The following is an 11,447-nucleotide window of genomic DNA, read 5'->3' on the forward strand; positions in this document are numbered from 1 at the left end:
TTAAAGGTCAAAGAAGGAGAAAAGGAGACGAAAAGACAGCTGGCAGGAAAGAGTTGAAAGACCGGCAACTGGAAAAGTCTTGGAGCAGAAGAGGAAACAGAGGCTGTCTTCCTGGGCAGCAGGTTACTCTCTGAAGGTCTAGTCACCATAAAGTCCAACCTTTTGTTGAGGGGGAAGTAGCTAGAGGCTTCAATCAAGCCATCCTAGGCAGGAAACCCTTGTCTGGGAATGCAGGCAGAGTCTTGACATAGGCTGGTAAATAAATGAATTACTCAAATTGAGGTATCTCTCTACAATTTTGTCTAAATATCCAGGCATAATAAACCACTTTTATATCTCCTTGTCGATAGTTCCAATGAAACTACCTTCAAGGAAGCAAGATTCTATGCAGTTTCATGCTCAATTAGGCAAAAATTGTGGTTCAGTTTTAACAACCTAAGATTTTATTTTATATTTTAAAAATTATATATTACATGCATTGAGTATGTAACGTTGATATGTTTGTTTGCTGATCTTGGATCGTAATAAAATTAATATGAATGCAATGAAACGTAGGCAGGTAGAGATGATAAGGGAATAGGTAAACCTCTAAGCTGTAATTAAGTTTCCCAAGGCTGAACCATTTTCCAAACTTACCCAAGCCACAGTAAGTGGCTGTGACCTTGGTCTTGATCTTCAGGCTTGCAAGCATTTCTATAACCAGCAGCAAGGAGGCTTTCATCACTGGGCCAAGCAATGTATAGCTCCTACAAATCACCAAGTGGCCACTTTAAGGAGCTGCCAGCAGCAGCTGAGCCAGACCAGCTAGGTTACCAGGCAAATGAAGAACAGGGGTGGGAAACCAGGGTCAGCTGTTGGGTATGCATGCAATTAAGCCTGTCCCATATAAGGGGCCAAATGAAGAAGAAGTTTGTATTTATATTCCACTTTTATCTAAGGAGTCTCAAAGCTGCTTGTAAATGCCTTCCCTTCCTTTCTGCACAACAGCTGCCTTGTGAGGTAGGTGGGCCTGAAAGAGTTCTGAGACAACTATGTCTAGTTCAAGGTCATCCACAGGCTTCATATGTAGGAGTGAGGAAACAAACCTCGTTCTCCAGATTAGAGTCCACCACTCTTAACTACTAGGTCAGTGGTGGCGAACCTATGGCACGGGTGCCAGAGGTGGCACTCAGAGCCCTCTCTGTGGGCACGCACAAACAGAGTTGCCCTCCCCCCCCCACACACACATCTAGGCTGGCCTGGGCCACTGGGCTTTATTATTAGCATTAAACCTAAGACCTAGTTTTGGGGAAGCAGTATAGGTAACCCTGTTAAGCACTGTTAAACCTCACTGATTTTCATGCAAAGAACTGAAGCGTGATCCTTCACCTGGGAGTAAGCTTGGTTGCTGGCAATGGGGCTTGCTTCCGTGTAAACCCTCCAAGGCTCGTGATTCACCCGTTGGAAGAGTTGCACGGATGCTTCAAAGCAAAGCCACCGACTACCACCAAGTTTACTCCCAAGTAACGCACACCTCTCAGCCAACCACTTTTTCTAAACTGAAACCTCAGTATTCAGGTTAAATTGCTGTGTTGGCACTTTGCGATAAATATGTGGGTGTTGGGTTGCAATTTGGGCACTCGGACTCAAAAAGGTTCGCCACCACCGCACTAGGTGCTTCATAATTATTCAATACATATAAAGAAAAATAAATTGTATATGGTACATGGATTATATGTGCATTCACTGTAACTTGTGAGCAGGGCTTAAGATTCTGGGCTACCAATCAGTGACTGCATCCTTTAGGGTTGCACTTGCCTGTGTTATAACTCAGCCCAATGTTATTTTACTGGAAAGGCGTTAGAGGAACAGTCAATTGTGAGCAGGGACCCATTAGTGAGGGGACAGCCCTTCACAAGAAAAATCCTTCATTACCCATGTCTCTAGCCATCACAGACATCAATTTTATAATCAGGATGTTGTTTGAGGTAATGACTGAAGATTCAAAGAAGCCTCTGATTCAGTTGGAAGAAATTAGCACTTTTCATATTGTCTGGCTTTCAACTGACTAAAAAAACAACAGCACACAAACATAGGAGAAATTAAATGATGTAAATGTCTATAGGGTTATAGCTTTAATGATGTAACATAGCAGCACTAGTTATTACAATCATGTGATGTCACAAAAATGCTGGAATGCAAAGGGATACCGTTAACCTATAAATGTCAGTGTTGTGAGATGAGAAGCTGATGAAGACTTGAGGAAAATTTCTAGGCACACACAAAGAGGGGCAGAGAGCCTTGAAGTAACAGATGGACAGAAAGGAGTCGCACACCTACAGTGTGTGTGGAAAAGTGTGAAGATTACATCTCTGAAGACAGCACAGTCTGATAGTGGGCGAACACATCTTGTACATTGTTTGGCACACATGCAAGAAACGTGCCTTCTCTTTGCACTTGGCATCAATGGGTGATGTGTTTCCTGGAGGCTGGTGAAGGGAAAGGACTGAAGATAGCCTCATTTAGCCTGTCCCCTTCATGACCAAGTCTGAATGAGCAGTCTGCTGAACCAGATGGGTCCTCTGGGAAGGCAGAAGGAACTCATGCCCATCTCTTTCCATTGACAATATTCAGCCACTAGTTTAGAAACTCTTTTTATAAGCAGAGGACAAGTCACTTAAAGACGGTTGTCTGGTCAGAAAGACCACACCTTTTACATTTTCTCTTGCTTACTGAATTTGCTGTGCCTCAAGAAGTGCATTTTCATGGTTCTAGGGCAGTGTCCAAAGTAAGAGAGGAATGGAGGTAGTAAACTGTCCTGATATCAGGCTCAAGATGCACATTACAGTTGTTTTTGAAGCCTGGACAGACTGAAACTTGTAGAGGAATCTTGGTGTCAGAGCAAGACAGACTTAGAAGTGTTCACACCCACACATGGCAGAGGGAGCAGAATGCTGAAGTGGTAGAAAAGAATGTGTCATGCTGAACTGTAGGTGGACAATTATGAAGGATCACACTGTGGAATGTTCCTCACACAGATGTGAGGACAAAAACAGCCCTGAAAGCAAAGACAAGAACCAGAAGTTTTCTTTGGCTATGGTAGTTTTCTGTTTACGTGGAACTATTAATGAGAAGTTAACACACTACTTCTAGTCTAAAGAGGTGTGGTCTATTGAAAACCTCATTTACCACTTCATTCTCCTGCATGTTTGAACCAGAATGAAATTTGGCTGAGAAACATGATGGGGCGGAGGAAAGGAAAATAAAGGAACCTGACAGAACTTCAGAGTTGGTGAAAACAAAAGGTGTAAATGATTATTCCAATCTTCAGAATTCCATAGGAAATAACAGAATAAGATAGTTTTTTTTAAAAAAAAATTAAATGTCATTTTACTCTCTCACTCTCCAAGTTTTCTCATATCAGGAGCATTCTGTAGTGGTTGAGACTAGGCGAGATCTTATCTGAACAATACGGTTTGATTCCTTGCTTCTCCACCTAAGCAGCAGATTTTTATCTGATGAACTGGAGTTGTTTCCCCGCTCCACCACATGAAGCCTGCTGGGTGACCTTGGGCTAGTCACAGTTCTCTCAGAACTGTCTGAGCCCCACTTACCTCACAAGGTATCTGTTGTAGAGAAAGGAAGGGAAGAAGTTTATAAGCCGCTTTGAGACTCTTGCAGTTGAGAAAAGTGGGATATAAATCTTCTCTCATCAAGTAGCATAAATGTTCATTGTAGCACTGATATCATATTGCCAAGATCTGCTGTATATTTTGACATAATATTTTTATGGGTCTCTTCTAAAAGTGCTGAAAGCTTTTCACCTATGTCATCTCCATCATCTTTACAACAGTCTTATCAGGAAGGCTGGTATTCTTAACACCATATCCTTAACTTCACATTACATATTAGACTGGTATGTATTGGTTTTGAACACGGGTGTGGGAGCAATGTTTGCCAGTTCCCACCCCTGAAGGACTTCTGCTTTCTTCCCAGGGAGTCCCCAACTTTTGGGAGGAACAGCTGCCGTTAACTTTATTATCACCCTCAGCAGAGATTTTAACTGTGTCTCGCCATAATTCCTTTTATCACTAAGGGTGGGGTTGATGCTTTGAATGCAGAAGGTTCCAACTTCATTCCCTGGTGTCTCTAGATAAAGGAATCTGGCAATGGGTGATGTGAAAGACCTCTGTCAGCCACTGTCAGTCATAGTAGACAATACTCACCTTGACAGACCAAGGGTTTGACTCAGTATAAGACAATATCATGTGTTCATGTGTGATGTGTGTGTTCACCGTGCTCCAGTAGCTCCATAAGTCTTGGCAAATGAATCATTGTGAACGTACAACATAAAGGAGGGCAGAAGTGGTGCAGTCACCTAGTTTTGGAGCCAAAGGAAGCTGGCACTATATAGATTCATCTCCTAATTTATACATGTCAAAATATGTCAAATCACTGTATAGTTTTTAAATCCTGTTTCCGCCTTTGGTTAGGCTGACACCACTGAGACGGTTTCTATAGGCATTGCTGAGCCCGCAGCGCCATCTACTGTGAAGCAGTAAAGCTTAGTTCTGCTTGTGAGTTGCCTCATAGGGGAAAAGGTTTACTGTAAGTTTTTAACTGCATCTAAAAGTAGCAGTACAGTATGTGTATCTGTGTGTAGTAGCAGCAGCGGAAAGACAGATTTGAGAATTAGAGAGAGAACAGAGATTAGTATTTGAGATGAGTCCATGCCCTATTTTTCGTGAGGGTAATTGCACCAGTCCAGGAGTTTCAAATATTTTGCACGGGGAAATAGTAGATGGATATGAAGAAGGGTACTTCTGATATTGTAGCAGCTAGAGCAAATGGAACCATGAACAGTGAAAACCACACAATAAGAAAAATAATGGGTACCACAAAAGAGCATCTCCCCCCGCCAAAATCCCATTTTTTTCAGACACTATAGAAACATTCAAGCAGAGTTAAACTTGTCTAAGCCAATTTATGTCAGCAGGATTAGAGGTGTGTGACTCTGACAGGATTGCACTGTTATTCACCTTTGTAGGAGTATATGTTGATTTCAAAGTAGATATCAAAATTAAAGCATATTGGCCAGAGCCATAAATATCAGAGGCTTATCTGATATTTGGTTCAGCATCTTGTTTAGCTCCCACCTCTGTGCTGAAACATAATCTTCCCTCTCAGCTGTTAAAATTAGTTGAGGTCAGCCAGCCAGCCAAGAGCTGCATCACTGCTCTCCAGATGTGCTGCTTTCCAGCTACTACAACATTTTGTAATGGAGCCTTGTTCTGCTTACCCCCCCCCTTTCACATTGCAGCCTTTTAAAAAGCCCAGATTTTCTTTCCTTAATTTATTCCCCAACCTATTCTATAGGCTCAAAAGCTATTATAAGATTTCATAGATATAAAGAAAAGAATGAAAAATGTTGGTATATAAAAATATATATTTAAAAATCACCATGCTGTTAAAGTGGCTCCATTCTTGTCCTTGTTATACTGAAGAGAGTGACGCTGCAAAGGGAGTGATTCAGCGGGTTCCTGGAACAGTTTTATTAAGCACAGTACTGGAACCAATTTGTCTCAAGAATTTAGCTTTTCATTGGAGAATATACATTTTAAGTATTCCTTTTTTTTATTTGTTCCAGAAGGAACTACTTGCAAACACATTTCTTTGAACCATACAGGAGGAAAACTCACACAGGTAGAGTGGGTTGAGGTGGGAAGGAAGTCAGACCTTCTCAGCTCTGTTTTCTTTTTTGTTGACTGTGCCCATTTAAAAAGGTCTCCAAGTTTATTTATTTATTTATTTATTATGGGATTTATAAGCCGCCTCACCCCCGAAGGGCTCGAGGCGGCTCACAGAATAGCTGCACGTTCAACAACAATCAACAAAACATATCAATTACAAGGGTGCAGCTTAGTTCATTATGCTACACATGTTACTGTGTGATAAATAGTTTGCATGAGAGAAGCCATTGACCTTGGATTCTGATTTCACTCCAGGATTCTGACAGGATCTGCCTGTCAGCCTCGCAGTGGTGAAAAATGGAATTGGAGGGTGCACACAGATGTGTTCGTGAGCATATTCTCACAGCAAAACCATGTAGGAGAGTTCTGCCTGTCAATGGCTAAAATTGAAATGACCACCTCTTGGTAAGTTATGAAAGTATCACACAGCCATGCTATTATGGGATAACAGCAAAGTCATTTGTCAACATTGACCTTTGACCGCATTCTGTATTTGCTGGAAAACAATTTATCACTTTTTACTTAGTTTCTCATCAGCTGATAAATCATCCTTTTGATAATTTGCTGGTTTAAGTATGTATACCCCCACTTTTCTCCCCAAATGGGAAACCAAAGCAGCACACAGCACATATTCTCCCTTTTGAATATTGCCCTCACAATATTCTTGTGAGGTAAGTTAGACTGAAAGTGGGTGGTTGGCCCCAAATCACCATGGCAGAGTGAAGATTTGAACATGGGTTCCCCCAGCTTGTAGCCCTGATGAATATCCTTCTACTGATGACTGTTGCATTTGAGGTGACAGGAAATACCTGGAATTCCTAGTATGAGAGCGAGAATCCTTGTGCATATCTTTTCACCAGATGTAAAATACTATGTGTGACCTAGGGATAGGCATGTTTCCCCATAGATACATGTGCTCTAACTAGGAGTGGCAAGGTCATGTGACAGACTGAGGCAGTCAAAACTGCTTCCTTCTCAGGAAAACAAGCTGCTCAGTTTATAGTTCTTCTATCCCCAAAAAGAGTATTATGTAATGGACAGGAGGTGTTTGGGCAGGTGAGTTCATGTTTCCACTGCATATTTTCTGGTCTATTTTAACTCCCCATTCTAGACTACTTTTACTATATGAAGTAGGAGCTTTATCCCTAACCAAAGAAACCTAGGTTAGAGGCGGGATTAGTAAGGATCAGAAGAAATGTTTCATATACTTTTCTTTAATCTTCAAAGGGGATCAGAGTCCTTAAATGTTTGTAGTATTTAAGTTTATAGGCTAACTGGGAAATAAGTGCTTGGAGATGCCTACCTTATGTCCAACCCCTATACTATAAGCTGAAAGGGGATTGAGCAAACCAATTTCCCCTCCTTTGATTTATCTTTTTGCCCAGCTAATGTTCCATATATATTGCTATTTTGAACCGCCCCTTTAAAAGCTACAGTGATTTGTATGGAGAGTCTTCCAGGTATGCAGAAACCCCTTTTATGGTCACTACTTTATTGATAAGCATAGCACCATCACTTGAAAGGATGGTGAAAACCATTCTCTCTCTCTTTCTCTCTCTGGGGATCTAATGTGAAATAGCTGATCTATGGCACTGCAGGGGTATCTTTGTGCCTCCTGCACGCTCTGCTTCTATATCTTTAAAATTAAGCAAAATCGTAGCCATCCCTCTAAGAGAGCCAAACCAGGTAAGTTCTGTTCCCTGGAACTTCTTACTGTTTAGAAAAATAGGGTGAGCATAACACCTCCAACGTGATGAATTTGTGGGTGATCAGATAGGATAACCATTTCATAAATCAACACATAGCCTTTGTGTGTGAGGCAGGAAAATAGGTTGACAGGGAGGGAGACAAGAATGCAGCACAGTAATTGGAGAAGCCAACCATTCCTTGTGAAAACATAAGGGGACATCTTTGGATGAGGAGCTGGCAAACAATCAGAAGTTCATTTTTGTGTTGCTTGATGCTCTGGAGACACCTTATGAAGAAAATTTGTGACCTCTAAGAAGTCTGGGGTCTCATTATTGTCTGGCTGAATGACCTGAAGCTCTGTGATGGAAGAAACTTGGGGTAGAAATGTTGTAATTAATAGACAACAAGAAGTGGCACCTCAAAGTCTTCTGACATTGCTTTTGTTGAGTAGAGCCTACTTCTTCAGATACAATGTAGTGGGTTCTCATGAGGACGTTGTTCATATATGAGACATTAACGAAGAGTGGAGACAAGGGCTAGTGAAATCAGCAAGAATGGTGAAACGTAATTATGTAAAGTCAGATTTAAATCAAGAACCCAGAGACTCTTTTAAATGACAATAATAGGCATGTTCTCTATTTTTCATCTTTGGATCATAACCATAATGAAACCAAGAAGACAACTTTTGGGGTATTCTTGATTCTTGTGGCCTGATGAAATTGTGCATGAAACAGCAAAAAGATGTTGAAGACAATGAATGGTTGCTTTGGTTATTAAGCTGCAAATTTCTTTCCATCTCCAAGAGGAGCCTACATTGAGATCACTGTAATATACACACTTATTTACATTTAATTAGTTAAAAAGGAATATGATTACTCAATCAACTTTGTTATTTGGCTGGCAATTGCGATGTTATTGTTCTGTCAACATAATTGCTGTGAATGTTATCTTTAGGACTGAATGCCAACTTTTTGCCTTGTTCTCTGCTCCTATACCTTTAGCAGCAGCATGATCTACAATTGTGAAAAGCTGCACTTGCAATGAAAAACTACAGCCAGGTAAGTTTGTTCTGATCTGCTGAGAATCCTTTTCATAAATAAACAAGTTTGTGTTCTTAAACACAACTCTCTGTGTTGTCCTGCCTCTTGTGGGATGCTGCATTTTAATTATAGCAAGGATCATTTGACAGGGAGGAACAACATAATCAAGATGGCTATGAAACAACAATATCTGCACAGAGATTGCTGTATCCATATCATGTAAGCTAAGAATTGTATGAAGGTCTTACAGCAACCTGCCATTCAGTTATTGTGCACTGTTAGTACAAGTCAATAATGCTCCAGAAAGATATTAAGCTTGCAAAACAGCACAAATTTCTATGTGTGGCTGAAGTCCTGCATGTGCTTTTAATGAAACTCCCAAGTGATATACTTTGAGCATTTTTCAGTAATGGCCACGTAACCACAACAAATGATAATGTCCCAATAGTTTGAACTGTTTGCTTTCTGGAAATGAGAAATGGTGGGCTATAAATAAAGGCAAGACATCATAGTAAGAGTCAGAAAATAGCACAGTAGTTGTGGCACAAGAGGCAATTCTTTTCTATACACAGAATTCAAATGATAATGAATGTGAGCGTATTCAGTCTGTTAATGTGCTATACATCTATATGGGTTTGTTTACTGTGTAAGTACAAAACAAAGCATGCATGCTTCTTTGCTGTCTAATGAGAGCACTCACATATTGCTCTCGGTGATTTGTAGAGCCTACACATGTTTACAGTTCTCTTGATCTTCGAGATTGCTTCACTACGTGGAAACCAGTTTGAGTGGTTCATATTTTTCCATTGATTGCTGCAATCCTATTCATATGTACCTGGAAGACAATTTATCTGGTAGTTTGTTTGCATGTGAAAATATACCCTGGGCTTACTGTGAGAAAATGCTCTCAGTTCTCAGGAATGCTTATTCCGGCTTCTTTACGAAAGTGAGAAAGGCTTTTTAAGAGTACTCAGCCGGCACCCACAACCGCTACTTCCACCTCCTAAATATACGTCAGTGGCATTCATAGATTCATGATTTGGTTGTATTCAATGGCTCAGGTGGATTTAAACAGAGATTCAACAAATTAGAGAATGTTAAGTCTGTAAATGCCTACTAGCTATAGTAAGGAGAACCTGCAAGGATTCCCCTAGGAGGAGAATCCTGTTCTACTATGAATGTTTGAAGTTTATTGTACCATTTATTGTACATATTGCTTACCTTTTACTGAATTGTCATAGTCTTCTTCTGCAACCCACTTTCTGCAATATTGTATACTGAACCTCAGGCTTCTTAAAAATTTACATCATTTTTTAATTCTGCAATCATAAGCCTACTATAATTATTATTGGAGGTCCCTATTGTTACTGGCTTTTGTGGGTATTCCAGACTGTGTAGCGGTTTCGGCTCCTAATGTCTCATCCACATTGGTGACTGTCATCTTCAGAGGCACGACATGGAAAGATGTGTTTCCGAGGCACACATCTTACCATGACATGCCTCTGAAAATGTGAATCACAGTTGCAGGCAAAATATTAGGAGCTAAAATCATCGGACCATGGCTCCACAGCCTGGAAGCTCACAACAACCAATTGATTCTGGCTGTGAAAGGCTTTGACAAGACATCTCTGCTGTTAAGTTTGAGTATATTTTTATATGTCGTAATATGTCCTGAGTCTCAGAAAGAAAGGCAGATTATCAATGAAGTAAATATAAATAAATAACATGTGGGATGGCATGTTGAGTTGCTCTAGCAACCCATCCCAAAATATCACCCTCCCTCCAGAGTATTTTAAACAGCATCTCTGCTGTTTGAAAGTATCCTCTCCTTTTCATAGTGATATTTATCCATGGCGATTTGTATTTTAATACCATAAGACTTGGGATTTTTTTATTTTATTTTGGGAAATTTCAAGGGTTTTGTTGGTTTGCTTATATAGTTATAGTGATCCATAACCCTTGTGTCAATTGTTCTTTCAGTAGTCTTGGAATGGATCCAAAGCATCAACTGAAAGGGACTTTTAGCACTGATCTCATGTTTTTTTATCCAGCTGTACACACGTTAGGCCAGTATCGTCATGTCATAGACAAGAATCTGAGAGAAAGTATCTTTCATAAAGGCATGAACGAAGTGAGGTTGAATGAGGGACTTCCCATTACACCCTATAATGATTAGAAAACATTTGCTTTCCAGATTAATTTGCAATCTATTACAGTCAGATGTCTGAAAATATAATTTTCCGCCATGTTTTCTCCCGTGGGGTTGGATAAAAATTATTGGACAGAATAAACCCTTAACCCCACAACTGCTACTCTCTCTTTTTAAAAACAGGACTGGGTGCGGGGTGGGGGGGGGAGGTTGATAGAGGTCTTCCTCTATCTTATTTAGTTGTGCCTGGAGGAAAAGAGTTTGGATTCCACTTTTCTCAACAACAAGGAGTCTAAAAGTAGAGCTAGCGTGGTGTAGTGGTTAAGAGCAGGTACACTCTAATCTGGAGAACCAGGTTTGATTTCCCGCTCTGCCACTTCAGCTGTGGAGGCTTATCTGGGGAACTAGATTAGCATGTGCAGTCCAGCACATGCCAACTGGATGACCTTGGGCTAGTCACAACTCTTTTGAGCTCTCTCAACTCCACCTACCTCACAGGGTGTTTGTTGTGAGGGGGGAAGGGAAAGGAGTTTGTAAACCCCTTTGAGTCTCCTTACAAGAGAGAAAGGGGGGATATAAACCCAACTTTTCTTTTTTCCCTTTCTCTGTCCACAACAGACTCTTTGTGAGGTAGAGTTGAGAGAGTTCTGAGAGAACTGTGACTAGCCCAAGATCACCCAGCAGGCTTCATGTGTAGGAGCGGGTCGACAAATCCAGTTCACCACATAAGCAGTGAAACAAATCCAATTCACTAGAGCTCCTCCTCATGTGAAGGGACAGAGAATGAAACCCTGTTCTCCAGATTAGAGTCCACCTGCTCTTAACCACTGCAGCATACTG

This window comes from Sphaerodactylus townsendi, linkage group LG05 (genome assembly GCF_021028975.2).
Source record: "Sphaerodactylus townsendi isolate TG3544 linkage group LG05, MPM_Stown_v2.3, whole genome shotgun sequence".
In the NCBI taxonomy this organism is placed as follows: Eukaryota; Metazoa; Chordata; class Lepidosauria; order Squamata; family Sphaerodactylidae; genus Sphaerodactylus; species Sphaerodactylus townsendi.